Raw genomic sequence first — 14,069 nt, 5'->3', positions numbered from 1 at the left:
GATTTACTAGCAAACTGGTTTATTTTGGGTTGAGATTTTGGGATCCCTACAAGTGTGTGGTGGTGGTGGTGAGTGTACTTCTGGGTGAAGGAAGTGACTTTAAGCAAGGAAGTAGTGCATACAAGAAGCCAAAGTTAAATATCTGCTTTGTTTTAAGGGCCCCAAACTGTAGCTTCTGCCCACCTTCTAGTAGAGATTTCCTGTAACTGGGTAGCTTGCCTCTAAACTGCCAGCCTGCCCTGTTTCATTTTCAGGCTTTCTGCTGGGAAGAGGTCAGGTGGTTCATATGAAGGGCTGAGAGTGCTCACCTGAAGAGGAAACTGTTGGAAAGTAGGTGGCCTCTGGGGTCTGCAATCTGCTTTGGTCAGAGGAATAGTTTTGTGTGTTCATGCTTAAAGAATAAGCTCTGCCCTGAAGGAAGAGCCTGACCAGACTTTGGGTGGAAAGGGTGGTGTTTAGTCCTTCCTGGGCAGGGAAGAGAGGGCAGTGGCCTACAACTCCCTTTCCTTCATGGCAGCACGATGAGAGCTAATTGTACACCTCATTTGGAGAGTCTTTGATCTGTATAATTGAAGACTGGACCAGGTATTTATTTGGAGACTCTCTTGAACTCATATTGTGCTTGGAGAAGGTGGAAGGGTTTTTTCAGCTTAATTAGAAAATTAAACTAAATTACTAGGAGAAAACTGGGGCAGGGCAAAGCCTAGCACTTGGGAGGCAAGCAAACCATTACAGTCCGACATCTGGTAACTTACCTGGATTAAAAATTCTGCTGTACCATTTGGAGAAAGATATTCTGAGCTTCCTAATGGTATATAGCAAGGGTAGAAACAGGAGCTAGGCTGTGTCTGTCTTTAAACCTGTCACTGGTTGAGGACTTAATAGTGTTGCTTGTTATGGGCCTGTAGCCAGTGTAACTTTAGGGAGAAACTTTGCCTTTTGGGAGGGTTAAGGAGGGCAAGGAAGTAAACCTTTATCTGAAGCTATTTACCAAAAAAAAAAAAAAAAAAAAGCCAATGTGAATCTAAGAAGCTTTGAATGTTAAGAGCAGTCCCTGGAAGGTGAATTGGTGGACAAGTCAACCCTTAGTATTTTGGTAATGAGAGACAGGTGGGAATATTTGCTGCTTATCAGAGATCTTAGGACTTAGAGTAAGCAGCATCTTTAATAAAACCTGCTACTTCTCTCACTATCATGTGAGCAACAGCTGCGGACAACTGACTGACTTCTCCTATAAAATCATCAGCTTTTCTGTTTGTCTTACTCTGCCGTGGCCAGATCTGCTCCTCCAGTTGCTTTTCCTAACTGTTGGGTAATCCATGCATTATGTGAAAGATGGGTGCTTGTTAGCTACTGAAGCACTTGATTTTTGTATAACCATCACCTCAGCTGTATGTCTATATAAACAATACGCATCCTTACAGGTAAGGCTACTGTTTCTTTTACATACTTCTATATGATCAGGATGTCCCCAGTGAAAGTTCCAGTTTACGTGTGCTTCAACAGATGTGCTTTAAGGATGAGTGTTCTTAATTCTGCACTGTAATTACAGTAATTTCACATAACAGATGGTACACTGAGTACAAAACAGAATAAGACTTCTTGGTGGCATGAAGATCTGGAGTTACCTGCTGCTTCACAAATGCCTGGGATGGAGAGCTCCCATTTACTAAACAAGGCTTTAAATGCGATGATCTAGTCAGACGGCTCCTCCACTTAAAAACAAATACAGCATTTTTGAAGTGTCTAAAACACTACAGCTTACAATACTGTTCCAATCACTGTCTGGACTGTTACTATAGTTACCCTCTGCTTTCCTTAGGACTTCACAAGATTAGTAGGTCTTATTCATTCTGTGGCCATGAGCACTTCCTATGGAGGGCAGCATGGGGGAATAAAAGTCCTCAAAGAAAACCTTTTCTTTCTTCTTTGGGGTGGGGAGCAAAACATCTGCTACCTGTTTATAAGGTTGAAAACAATTTTTTTTACACTTAAACCAAGATGATGCAGTTTTTGGTTTATCCATTCAAATGTCCTGGGATGTGTGGCATAGTCCAGTGGCTTTCAGCCTGTGACTTGTGGACTTCTGGGGGTCTGCAGCCTAAGATTTCCAAAGGGGTCTGCACCTCCATTTGAAATGTTTTAAAGGTTTGAAAATAAAAAAAAGATTGAAAACCCCTGGCACAGTGTGATGTTCCCCTCTGGTGCAATCTGCTAGGCCTCTCCAATCCTTGGCTCTGGGAGCCAGTCTTACCCTGCTCTGCTGTGAGGACCCCGACTCCTGGGCTGTTCATGCACAGCTTCTGGCATGTAAGCTGTTCGCAAGTGAATGACACTAGCCAATATCTCCAGTCCCAGACACAACCCTAGGAACCTCCGTCTTGCAGTGTCCAGTTATGCACACTGCAAGCTTATACGAGTTGGTCAATTTAACAAAGAAATTGATATGTACCAGGCTTGTTCTCCCAAGGAGAGCCTCTGACACACTTCAAACGAAACACGCTGCTTCAGGTAGAACAAACAGATTTATTAACTATATAAAGATTATAAGTCAAAGCACAAGAAGTCAGAGTGGTTACCAAAAGAGAAGAAAATATAAGCACACAGTCTAAACTCTCAACCCTATTAGACTGGACAGCAACAGATTAAGCAGTTTTTCTCACCCCACTGGATACTACAGTCCTTTGGCCCAGGTTTAAGGAACAAACCTGAATAATCTCCTGTGTTGGAGTCTTGTTGTCTTCTCAGTGTCTTGGTTGCTTGCAGCATAGGTCAGGGCAGGAGAAGGACATAGTATGTGTCCACTCTGTCTATTTTATACTCTCAGTCCATGTGATTGCAGAACACAAGTCCAGGCATGTCTGTGAGGCATTGCTGAGTCTCTCCCAGCAAGGTTGAGCAATTTCCCTGGTGTGGCATCATGCAGGTGAGTCATAGCATTGTAGCTCCCTTGCTGGACAGTTGTTGTTGATGGGTTGATTGACACCCTGACTGGGCGTTGGTTACTTTCCTTGCTGTTGCCTCTGGGGAGCTAATATCTGGCTGATTGCCCAACTTACAGCATGCTTCAGTGACTACCATACAACACAATTCTCATAACTTCATATGCATTAATATATGGATAGAGAAATGACTTTCAGCAGATCATAACTGTTTCCCTGATACCTTACAAGGCATGGTTTATATGTGAGATCACATTTATATGAAAGTGAAGAATATGGGGGTTACAATATGCTCCCCCAAAGTATAGAATGTCACACATAGTCTGTCAGCAAAATCATGCATCAGCCCCAGGAATTGTAAATGCAAGCTGTTTCCTCTAAACACTGGTTTTCAGCAGTTGTGGAAAAGATTTACTTCTCTAGAAGTAAAAATTGTAGCTTAACTATGTAGTTCAATCACTATCCAATGCTCCCTGTGGTTTGTTAGAATAAGGGTTGTCTTAGGAACAAACTGAAAGAGAAAACAAGGTTTCTACACTCTCTGTGAAATTTGATCCATCACTTGATCCAACTGATTCAGTTGCCCTTTTCAGGTAAAATCTATAAATACATAAAATGAAAGCTTTTACAACAAGGTATGGGCCTTCCTCTGTAACACGCTTACTCCTAATGAGTATGCAATAGGACTTCCCCCAAAAGGACTGTCGTGGCATAAAGTATTACTCAAGGAGTATGGGTGGCATAAACAAGCCCTTAATCACTTCTATCTGTTCTTCCTCTGCTATATCCCAGAAGTCTTTGCACTGGTGACTTCAGTGTTTCAAAGGATGTAGAAATCCCCCACTGTTACCAAATATTTGGTGCAGTAGTTATGGGGAACGTGTGCTGGTGATGGTCTGCCCCTTCCTCCCTGGAAACTGCTGGGAATCTCTTTAGGATACAGAGGCCATAATGGCCAGTAGCTGAGAACTGATGTAGATAAATTTGGCTTATATTGTGAGGGAGCACACAGAGACCAATTAAGAGGGATTTGTTTGCTTGCCTTTTTTAAGTAGACCGTAAAGCTCACTTTTTGGAGGCATATATACCCAATAATATCTATGATTCAGAAGGAAGTACAAGCCTTTATGTTGCAATAGAAACTAGAGACAGTCATCAAATCAGTTATTGAAAGTATTTAACAAATAATGAGAACTGCTTTTAAGGAATATGACAATTTCCAGAGTCAGTGTCTAAGTACATCAGGTACTATCAGAAGTAGTAAAACACTACTTGCAAAAAGTGATGTTAGCTTTCTATCACATGTATGAAAACTACCACTAAGCCAGACTCTGTACATAATGGCAGAGTTTGTCTCAGATGTGGGAGTGGGGAGGAGTTGTACTGAATTATCATGTAAATATCAAGAAAACTCCCTGTGTATGCTGACAGCCGCAGTGTCATTCTCTCAGTAGATTTGAGGAAAGGTGATATTTGACATTGTTTTCTTTAGCTGCACTGTTTAAATCTAGCAAAATGGGTTTAATAATATTTAAAATAAATATTGTTGCACATGGCTCACCGAAGTTCTGATTTCTACACTGGTATGGTATAGGCCAGAGGAATGCTAACAGCTCTGTGACAGAGTGCAGAGAGGGAGCATTGGATCCTGTACTCTGATTACTGAGAAGCTAATTAGTGCCCCAGCAGAAGCTGATTGGGGGCAATGATCTAATCAGATCGGTGAGCTGAGTGGGGTAAGAACTTAATTGGCCCCAATAGCCCAATGCTGATAAGAAGCATAGGAAGGAAGTGCAAGGAGGAGAGGGGGGGAGAGAGAGGAATGGGCTAGCTCTGGCTAGTGTCACAGATGGGTCAGAGTGGGAAGACTTCTTTTCCCCCTTGGATCCTGGTAAGAGAGGCAAAAGCTTGGCTAACATTGTTAATAGGCTGTTGCATGGAGACTGTAATGATGCTAGTGGAGGGAACTAGAAATAAAAGGTCAGTGAGTGCACATCTGGTGGAGCTTGTGTAGTTTCTGCAGGGATGAAGATGGGTGCGTTACTTGCTCCAAGGTAGTGACTTAAAGACCCTGAAAATTTAACCTGATTCAAAAACTTGAAACTAATTATGGCTCTTTCACCCATTCCTTTATTTGGAGCTATTGTTGCCCCTTCTGAAATGGTAGCAAACTTGGGGCCTAGCAAGTCAGTTTTCCATTTGGAGGAGAAATTAGTGATGTAGAGTTGAGCATCACAATGTAATTTATTTAAATAGAACACACACAAATCCTTTTTCCTTCAATATATAACTCTTTCAAAAAAGATCTCTGGCATTGCTGCATTGTCCCATGAAGCAGCCACTTGGCGGGAGGCACGTGCAAAAACCTCAAAAAAATCCAACTGTTTATTTAAACTGTCTTATGCCCCTCTTTGTCCCTAACTTTAGACCTGTGAAAACCAAGTCCAGGGCTATTTTCAGACTGCAAGACCTGGAAAAGGTGATCTACCCATTAACCCTCCTTTTTGCAGATACTCCTTTGTGTCACAGAGTATCTCACAGGTCTAATGGCCCAGATGAAGAATTGTGCTGTAACCCACTCAATACCCTTAACAATAGTGATTACTGGGAGTCTGACAAAACACTCTTGCAAGACAATGTGTATTAATCAAAACCAAAACTTTTCAGGGAAGCAGATGCCTCATCTGAGGGAAACCCCATTGTATTTTAGGACACTTTGTGAGATATGAAATCCCCAGATTCAAGTCCCAGCTTTGCTGATTTATAACAGTGACTTCAACCTGACTCTCCCACATCCCAAGTGCCTGAACCATTGGGGTATACAGTCAGTCTCTTTGGCTGAATGAATATTTAGTTATTTAGGCTATGTGTACATTACCACTTATGTCAGTTAAACTTATTTTCCAGGGATGTGAATAAGCCACCCCCCTGAGCGACATAAGTTACAGTTGTGGACAGTGCTGTCAAGAGAGTTTCTCCTGCTGACATAGCTACCGCCACTCATTGCAGGGGGAATAATTAAGTTGACAGAAGAGCTCTCTCCCGTTGGCTTGGAGTCAGGAGTGATGGAAGCTCTCAAAGTGGGAGCGAGGGGCCAATGGCACCAAACTGTGGCCACTTCTCCCTAAGCCCCCTGCCCTCATGCCACCTCTTCTCCCCAGGATCCCACCCCCGACTCACTCCTCTCTGCCCCTCCCCCTGTTACTTGCCCTTATTGTTGGTAAAAAGTGATGGGCCCATGCCCCCCCGCCCCATTCTGGTGCTCCTGATTAGAGTGGCTACACTAGAGAGCTTACAGCAGCACAGCCGCATTGGTACAGCAGCACCACTGTAAGCTTTCTGGTGTAGCCATAGCCGTATACAAAGTGGAGCAACCTCAACATGGGAGACCCCTACGCCAGAGTACCCCATAGCATGGCAGTCAGGTTTCTAAAAATGTGGGAGACCCAGGTTCAAGTTGTTGCTCCAAATTAGGCAGTGTAGGGACTTAAACTTAAGTCTCCCAGTGAATGCCCCAGGCACTCTGTTGGCTATTCTGGGGTGACTGTCTCATGTCATGTCAAGAAAAACTTCAAAAGGTCATTTTGTTCCAATGCAGAACAAACACAAATTTTGACACCAATTTTTTTTCACAAAATAGTAATCTTGTTTTCCTGACAGCCCTACTTAACAGCTCTTTAAAAGCAATTTATGGCATGGCCTCTAATTCCTTTTTTTCTCTTTTTTTTCTTTTTCTTTTTTTGAGGAGAGTATCCTCTGTGGTGCTTGTATGTCAATTGCTCCTAATATGGAAACAGTTAGCAGCTTTCTCTGTAACACTGTTGATGAGTTCTGCCCTGTCTCCACCAGAGTTGTTTGCGGTGTTGTAGCCATGTTTGGCTCAGGATGTTAAAGACACAAGGTGGGTGAAGTAATATCTTTTCGTGGATCAACTTCTGTTGGTGAGAGAGAGAGACAAGCTTTCAAACTACACCAACCTCTTCTTCAGAAGAAGCTTGAAAGTTTCTTTCTCATCAACAGAAGTTGGTCCAAGAAAAGATATTACTTCACCCCCTGGTTTCTCCACCACACAGTTCATTTCACTCTTCACTTTCAAACTACAAAGAGGAAACTTTGCTGTGTTCAGGAAGCCATCTGACTAAAGTTCAGAAGAAGTGGCTTCTAGCCAAATGGTATCCTGAGAGAATCCGATTACTTTATTTCCTCCATGTGTAATTACAAGGTAATTCTGGAGTCTTCCAGTTCCACCTGTTCTTCAGGAAAACAGTGGTGCTCATAGGACAGAGGCCCCGGCAGGACAATTGACTTCTAAGGCTCTAGGTCTGTGGTGGTAACAAGCCTCATGCAACTAAGCATCGTGGTTGCTGTTAGCTTACTGAGCTGAAATTTTGAAATGAATGGGGTTATTAACTATACAGCTTTATGGATTTATACATGCTAAACTCACTTTATGGAAACTGAAACAACAGTTTATCATAGATCCCTAACAGTAAGAGGGCACTGTAGACTGCCTCCACTTTACCTAGTAGATAAACCTCTCATTCAGGTGGTTAAATATTCTCTAAAACTGATATGAAGACCACTGCTACCATTTTTGTGCATGTGGGAGGAAGAGCTCTTGAAGGTTGGATGTTGCCTTCAGAGGAGGAACTCGCAAAAACTTGCACTATTTTATTTCATCAGCTGAGCCAGAGGGCAGGAAAATCAATCATTGGCATTACTTAAAAAAACAATAGCTATATTACAATATGAAACTGATCCTTCTACAGACATTGTTTTTTGTAGTGAAAAGTAGAGTATATATGCCAAATATAAGACTTGCGTACACCACTCTGAATCAAGGGAAATGAGTCCAGATTTATATTTCAGTAACTACATTCATAATTTGGCTCCATTTCAGTGCAATCCCTGCCTGGAACACATACAGGTGGCCACAATGAAGATCTGACTAACTGAATTTGAGGCCTGGTCTACACTACGTAGTTAAGTTGGCAGAAGGCAGCTTACGTTGACCTAACTATGTAAGTGTCTATACAAAAATTTTGCCCCTGCTGCACTGACTTAATTATTCCACCTCGGCAAGAGGTGTAAATTTAATGTTAATGCAGTGTCATTGTAGATGCTGCATTGCTTACATCAACTGTTAACTGGCTTTCAGAAGCCATCTCCAGGGGCGCCATTTCAGATTTTGGTGTGTGTGTGGTGGGAGGGGCTTTAACCACAGAGGCTACTTGGGCACCTGAAAATTCTTGTTTTTTGCAGATAATTTAGATACAGTGCTCGTGTCAGATGATATTGTCTGATTTCTAATTCCTATATAAAGAAAGAAAATTAACTATTAGACCCACTCAGCTCTAATACTAACGTTCTGACGTCTTGTGTCAATTCACTTAAGGGACACTGGTTAGGTTTAAAAATTTAATGTATATTCTTACTTTGTTACTAGCTCTTGAATACTACAAGTGTTTCAACTGTAGAAAAATCTAGATTACTTTCTATCACTTTTTTGCAGTTCATTTAACTTTTGGCAAGGCTCCATGAGTTTATACTGCACCTGCCTGGGGCTCTAGGGGTGTTACCTCACTATAAATAACAGACTAGAAACTGACTTTAAACAGGAGTGAAGCTGACACTTTCAAGTCACTTTCATAGTATTGCCACCCCCAAATGTTCAAAAATCATTAATCAGGCTCACCAAAAATCATGAGATGGGTTTTGAAATAATGATCAAGTAAAAAATAATAGATTTAGTGTTCATTTTATTTACATTCTGCTTTTTTGATCCTTTAGGGTGCACTGGGTTCACATTTTGAAGCTTTCTCCACCACCAGAAGGGATAGAAACTTCATTTTTCTTTAAGAATTAAGATTGAAATAATCACATCTCACTTGACTTCAGGAACTGGGCTTTAAAGAAAACAATAATTAGCATGAGACTCATGACAAAATCATGACAGTTGGCAACACTGCTTTCACTTCTGTTGAAAGGCTAGTTACTTTCCAGAAAGGTCTTAAACGCAACACTACAGTGATTGAGTTGCAGTTTTCACAGGAGAATATTTTAAACCAAACCCCAACAAAATTTCACATTTTCAAGGTGAGAAAAAAATCCAGATTTCTGAGCTATATTGGGGCCACTGCAGGCAGGAAAGAAAAAAACAAACTGGCAAAAGAGCTCTGGGCAGCTGTTTCTCTTGAAAGGAAGTTGGAGAGTCAAATCGTCTAGTCCTTAATCAAGTAAAGCTTCTATTGCCACAGTGCCTCACTCATAGATATTCACATCACAGTGAACAAGTGATAACATGTGGTCAATAACTATACACTTCATTCTTAAATATCTGAGCCATTGTCTCTAGAATTACACATCTTGTGTCCATTGGCTCAGGGACTACATTTTCTGGCATATTCTGAACAGTGCTAAGCTCACAGATAGTGCCCAGTGAATAATACAAATCATAACAATAATCATTGACTTTATAGACTGTGCAAATGCAATTTCTGTTCTTTGTTCTGGAATTGGCCTGAATACAGCTGAAACCCTAAGAATTTGAGGTATAGTAACTTCTGATACTCATACAACACTTTTTCATTCCTTCCTTTCTCAAGCTCAGAACAAAAAATGGTGATGAAATGAAATGATTTTCACTTAAAATCTAAAATTTCACAGTAGGCATTGCTGTACAACCTTGCCTGGGGCAGAACCTGCCACCCATTGACAGTTTAAATGCTCTCCTCTCATCTGACTTTTTCTTGTTCTCCCCCCTACCCACCCTTCTTTTTGTCTTCCTCCTTCCCTTCCTTTCTCCCCCCATTTCCTTCCCAATCACCTGGGACCAATTGCTGGAGTCTCAGAGAACGGGCCTTCTTGGCTGAGAGAGAGAGAGAGAGAGACATGTGCGCACACACACCTGGGTTCTAATCTCTCCACCACCCATGGACTTCCTTTGACACCTTCCTGTATGACCTCCTGTTTTGGCCCCTTTTTTTCACCCTTACCCCAATAGGTGCCGGCTTCCTCCAGGCCTAGGGGATTTCTCAACCTCCTGGTTCCACCCCAAGCCTCCGCCCAGTTCTGCCCCTGAGCATGCCACCTCCTCCTCCCTCCCTGAGCCTCCTCCATGCTGCAAAACAGCTGATTGCAGTGGGTGGGAGGCACTGGAAGGGAGGGGGAGGAGTTGATCAGCGAGGTGCTGGGTGGGGTGGGCGGAAGCAAGGGGAGCTGGCTACCAGTGGTGCTAAGTACCCACAACAGAGTCGGTGCCTATGACTACCGCCCATCCCACATCTCCCTCTTTTCTGAATGTAACCTTGGCTCAGAGGGCTAAACTGTATTTCTTCTGAGTCCCCTGTATTCTCTCTTCAACACTCCCCCTTCCCCCACAGAGGGATTCCTGTTTTACAGGTTTCAGAGGGGTGGCCGTGTTAGTCTGTATCAACAAAAACAACAAAGAGTCCTTGTGGCACCTTAGAGACTAACAAATTTATTTGAGCACAAGCTATAACCCACTTCATCAGTTTTTCCACTTTTTTCCACTGAATGCATCCAGTGAAGTGAGCTGTAGCTCACGAAAGCTTAGAGACTTACAAATTTATTTGAGTATAAGGTGCCACAAGTACGCCTGTTCTTTTTGCAAATACAGACTAACACGGCTGCTACTCTGAAACCACTTCATCAGATGAGTGGAGTGGAAAATACGGTAAGCAGGTATAAATATACAGCCCATGAAAAGATGGGAGTTGCGTATATTCACCCCTGTTTGACAACTGTTGGGAATGGTCCACATCCACCCAAATTGAATTGGCCTCGTTAGCACTGACCCCCCCCCACTTGATTAGGCAACTCCCATCTTTTCATGTGCTGTATATTTATACCTTCTTACTGTATTTTTCACTTCATGCATCTGATGAAGTGGGTTCTAGCCCACAAAAGCTTATGCCCAAATAAACTTGTTAGTCTCTAAGGTGCCACAAGGACTCGTTGTTGTTGCTGTTTTACAGGTTCATGCCCTCCCTAATTGGTGCCCTTGGTCATTCCACAATGCCCTGCACTGACAGTACAGTTGGTACAAGCACTCCTGGTGAGGATGCACACCACTGACACAAGAAGCGTAGTCCGAACACGCGCAAGTGACTTAATTACTATAGTGGCTGTATGCTGACTTAACTCAAAAGTCAACATAATTTTGTAGTGTAGACATGCCCCGAGAGAGAGAGAGTTACTGAAAGTCTGTTCACAAGTAATATTCTTAGGGAAAAAAGATTGGATACACTAGAGACTTGAAATGTTTTAAGTGCTCTACCTTTTCCAAAGGACTTATCTGGATGGGTAAAAGGCTTAACTCAAAAGCCTTTACAATTAACATTGTCTACAAAATCAATTCTACATTGAAGTTAGGTATAGGGCATTGTTTGCAGGATCAGGGCAAGTAACTGTAAACTCTCTTGTATGGAGGCTAGCACACTAGGACCCCAATCTTGAATGGATCCTTCAGGTGCTGTCACAATACAATAGTAAAATACTTACAGCCAAGCTTTGTTGTGGTGACTCTTCTTCCAGATGGGAGAGCTGAATGCTGCTGCTGCTACTTTTTAATTTTTTTTTTTGAGTTTGTCCTTTATCAAAGAGACCCAATTTCGGGAAAAAAAAACAGACAAAACCTCAGGAAGCCTTTCCTTGTTTTTCCCACTTCATGCAATACCATATGGCGTTAGCAATGTTCCTAGTCATCACTAGCTTTGGGGCTTGACTTTGATCCCTCCCAGTCCCCTAGCTTATATCCCATGCATGAAATCCTGTTGTGGTATCATAAAATCAAATCTGGGTATTGCTTTAAATATTTACAATTGGGAAACTTTTAGAAGGCATTAAAAATGTAACACATCTTCCTGGCTAGGCTTGAAGTTCTAGAAAACGTAAGGGGCTAGCAGGGTTATTTTGTGTGAACTTGCATGATGTGAAATAGATAGATTTGCACAGACTTGCTGTTAAATCACCCATTCGACCACCTACTGGGCATCAGACCTTGCCACGTCATTAATCTCAACTACTGTACAGGAACTGGAGTCTGTAAAAAGACGGCTTACCAAAGGAGCTGTCCCTAGGCAAATGCATAGGAGAAAAGCTCTCATGTATTCAACCAGCCTATTTACAAGCAAAAATTTTCTCCAAAGCAGCAAAAATATATATTATGGGGGGAAAACCCAATGGCCACGGGTATATAAATGAAAAAAAACAGTACCACTGGGTATATGCCATCAAAGTCGTGACAGATAACTGCATTCACCAAGCTCGGGCTAGGTGCTTGGTATTACAGAAACCATTACTGCCTGTGCTTAAACCTCTTCACCTTGAATAGTCCCTTAGAATATGTTGTCACTATTTATGCTCTTATCTGTTTGAGCTTGTATTTAGCTGTGACATAGAGTACCTTTCCCAGACCTGGAAAGAGCTCTGTGCTGCTTGAAAGCTTGTCTCCGTTACCAACAGAAGTTGGTCCGATAAAAGTTATACCTCATCTCTGGACTGAAACCAGGCATTCAGTACCACTGCACTAGCATGATTTAGAACAGTTTAGTATCTGCAAATTAAGACCAATAAGAAGTTCAAAACCTGCCTTATTCAAGGCTAGTGCAATCTTTCTTGCAGTCTGTTGCAACACGTTAGTCTTTCCTAAGTGAGACACTTGATATGTGGCAAATTCTGCAGATGGATAAGCACTGGTGCACGTGTGACATGCAGTGTCCTGATCAGAGAGATTTCCAGATGGTATTTCTTTGCTGGTGAATAGAGTTTTTGTTTTGGAATACAATATCTTGTCTAATCTATTTTAGTTTTTATACACTCCCTATTGCTATCATATCTCTAGGGCTAGCTCAGTCAGCTGTTATGCCTAATGTAAAGAATGGGGCACAGGTACTAATAATTCTGGTCAGCAAACATGAGCCCAAACAGTGTCATAACTTGATAAAGTTTTCATTGCAACACTTCATACTGTGATACCAGCCTTTAAGTTCTGTGTTTGCAAAGCCCATTTCCCTAGCTCAGATGTTAATAAGGGACTATATGAGGGAGAGAGTGGCCACCCTTTCCTGCCCATCCTGCTTTGGGGTTGAACTCTACAGGCAAAAATCTTAGGATTTTACCAGAATCTTGAGCTTGTCTTTCAGACTTGTAGTGGATCAATTTGGATAGTTCCAGAGTTGTTTTTTCTTAGAGTTAATCTACTACAATTTCACAGGCAATTTAATTATAGCAATCATCTATCACAGTTCAATACTCTAGCCAAGCTTGTCACTTAACTTGAATGCCATGCTGATGAGTTGTATAAATGCTTAGATAGCTAGAATGACTATTTGCTCTCATAGCAACTGGGCAAAGATAGAAGATTTTCTACCTTGCTCCATAGCTTGGTGATGGGAGTATTTTGGAGGAAGCACAGTCTGGGAAAGTACATCTTTAAGACGATGTGCTGGGGAGGAAGGCAGCTGGGTAAAAGAGAGGAAGAAGGGTCATAAAGCAGTTGGTGATTGGGTGGGTCATGGAAGTTGTGGAAAGGACAGCTGGGAGAAGCAAGAAAGTGGGGTCCTGCTGGGACCCAGTTGTTGAGAAGGTGCTTGTGAGGATACATAAGACAGGATGGGGTAGGATTGTTCCTTGAGTATTGTTGTTGAGAGGTGTTCGGGGTGGGGGGTAGAGGTCAAGGAGCAGGATATGGCTTGGATAGGTGCCTATACAATCCTTCCTGAGCTATCTCCAGTTTAGGCAGAGATTGGAAGTTATGTATGTGTGGTGTTACAATGAAAGCGGTATCTGAAAATGGTGTTGCTGCTGTCCCTCTGGTTTCAATATGGGGAGCTGTAAATGACATATGTACAGGGAATGAACCCGTGTCCAGCTGGTGCATGCTCACGCCACTGCAGAGGCCCTTTATAAGGTGGCCTGAAGCATCAATGAAACCCTTAATATGGGACTTACAAGGGGTAAAGTGGCATGAAGATTCTCTGCACTGGAGTAAATTTTGTGGGTAGCAAGTACAGCATTTTATTTCAATAAAAAAGTACAAAGCTGACCTGTTCCTACTACATGTTAAACAATGTGGTCTGTGGCTGTCATATTGCCATAAGTTAA

The sequence above is a fragment of the Lepidochelys kempii genome, chromosome 4 (genome assembly GCF_965140265.1).
Source record: "Lepidochelys kempii isolate rLepKem1 chromosome 4, rLepKem1.hap2, whole genome shotgun sequence".
NCBI classification, from domain to species: Eukaryota; Metazoa; Chordata; order Testudines; family Cheloniidae; genus Lepidochelys; species Lepidochelys kempii.
The sequence above is the reverse complement of the archived record's forward strand: the minus strand, read 5'-3'. Positions refer to the sequence as shown.